The following is a 2,312-nucleotide window of genomic DNA, read 5'->3' as shown; positions in this document are numbered from 1 at the left end:
CCTGTACGGCGGACAATCAAAAATTTTCTACAAGCACTAAATACTCAGCCACAGGCGGCTGGAATCATAACAATAATAAAAATCAATCACCACGCAGTTTATATATATATTCAGCCTTTGGCTGACACAACCACGCAGTAATAATACTCTGACTCAAAAACCACCCTACTCAACTACACTCGTAAAGCTCAAAACCGACGAACTCACCTCTTCTGCCATCCAGGCAGGCATGTAGTAGAATAAAAACCAAATCCAAATCCATCGATATAATAAAATCTATATCATGTCCATAAGCAAATAAATCCAGAACATAACGAGTTCAAACAGTCTAGAACAGAAAGAAACCAAAGAAAACCAAACATATCCTGGAGGTCTGCAGGACCAGCACTACGTGCAGTGAGGACTAGCGACTGGAACTCCCTCCTGACAGCATCAACCTGAAAATATCAACAATAGAGGCGGGGTGAGTCCAACACTCAGCAGGTACAGTTGATATGCAAAGTAAAGAAACAACACCTAGCACTAATCATGCGTACAGTCTCCTGATAAGAAAGATAAGAATGCATCTGAAATAAACAGGAGAATACTGTACTAACCAGGTCCTGAGTATAAGGTCAAACAGTCCGAGGGATAAGGAAATCCTGTATGCATGTCAAACATAGGTATCCAAACAATATGCAGCATATAAATGCAGCAAACACAAACACAAGCAATAAATGCATCATGCATATGATGCCAATGATGCGTCCTGGTCACCCCTGACGCCAGTCGATCATCTCATACAAAAGTGAGGCCGAGTGGGTAGGGCTGTGACAACCGTGCACTCTGTCGTCACTACTCCTGATGAGTGACCGAGTGGACGGGATGCTGTCGGAGTACACCTATCCTCCTACCCCAAATCATAGATGGGGGAGCGCAATGCTCTCAACTCCCGGTACTCAAAGACGGGGAGGAATCCCTGCCGGATAACACGTTGTGTCACACTACCCATGAGCGGACCAACGGTGCCTAACAGAGTCCCTGCAACAGACTGAATCGACCACTAACCCATGAGTGGTGGTGTGTGCAGATCCATGTAACTGGCGATGTGCTCAACAATAATGGAGCGGACTATCGCACAGCATGCAATCATGCAAATGGTGCATGGCACTAACCACAAGAATATCCTGACCTAATCCACATATATATAAAATGCATCAAAAGTCAACGAATCCAAAACAATCCAAAGGTATACAGAAGGTATAAAACCTAGGTCCTGAACATGGTGAAACATGGTATATCACTACCCCTATAAGCATGTATAAACAGGTAAAATATACCTGAGATGCAAAACCAATCAATCAATCAAGCATGTAAGATTTGGGTAGTGATTAACCGAAACAGATAAGAAACACAATTAATACAACATGTTAATTTAATTACTAAGCATATCAAATGACATAAGTCAAAAGTACCCGCCTCCGAAAATAGAAAGGTCCAATCTGACTCCGAGATACTCGTCTCGCGTCAAAGTCCTGTGTTAAATCCCACAGTTTAACTAATTTACTTATAAACAAATAGATAAACTAATTTCTAATCCACTGACCAGTTAGGGTTAGTTTCATTAACCCCAACTACACCGCTATACAACTTCTAAACCTAAATCAATAATTATTGCTAACACAACTAGCAATAATCTAACACAAAGATCAAAACCATAAACCTTACCTCAATTCAACCACTGCTGGAAGTCACAAAGTTGTTACCCAATTATGATTGTTTACAGCCAGCAAAGATAAATTGCTGCTGGAACAAAACGAACAAATCAAAACAGTAATTAATCCACATTCTTAAACATACAGAATTTCCAACCAAGCTACACCTTACCTCAATCCTCACAGCAGGGAGGTTGCTGCTGGAAATTGCTAGCTGAAAATACCTACTGTCGCAAATTCTTGGCCGGAGCTACACTGATTCTACAACCACAGACATCCACCCGGTGAGCACAACATCCTGTACCAAATCTGAAATCCAAATCCAATAAACCTTACTTACCCGATACCTTCTTGTTTTCTCTCTGTCGACAGCTAGTGGTGAAGCAGGAAGATCCGATGGTGAGGCATAGGTCACGGTGAAGCCACTAGAGCTTGGAGTTTTGCCTTTGGTTGAAGACCAACTCGCTAGAGCGGCGGTGAACCAAGTCTAGGGCATGACTCGATACTGCTCGCTCTCAGCAGTGGCACACAGAGGAAGAACTAGGCTCGGCGGGGTGGACACACTGTTCCAGTCGGCTGTGGGTGACAACGGCGGCGCAAGATCACAGGGGAGGCCGG

The 2,312-nt window shown here is 43.3% G+C and overlaps 1 long non-coding RNA gene across 1 annotated transcript; it reads right to left on the bottom strand.

Moving 5' to 3' along the window:
* Nucleotides 1-1,765: 1,765 nt before the first annotated feature.
* Nucleotides 1,766-2,058, bottom strand: LOC121990043. Its single transcript, XR_006114421.1, has 3 exons — nucleotides 2,035-2,058; nucleotides 1,867-1,955; nucleotides 1,766-1,782 (listed from the first exon to the last, which is right to left on the bottom strand). It is a non-coding gene; the product is annotated as an uncharacterized LOC121990043 (long non-coding RNA).
* Nucleotides 2,059-2,312: the final 254 nt, after the last annotated feature.

The sequence above is a fragment of the Zingiber officinale genome, chromosome 6B, assembly GCF_018446385.1.
Source record: "Zingiber officinale cultivar Zhangliang chromosome 6B, Zo_v1.1, whole genome shotgun sequence".
Lineage (NCBI taxonomy): Eukaryota > Viridiplantae > Streptophyta > Magnoliopsida > Zingiberales > Zingiberaceae > Zingiber > Zingiber officinale.
Note: the sequence above shows the minus strand (reverse complement) of the source record. Positions and strands in the feature narration are given on the sequence as shown.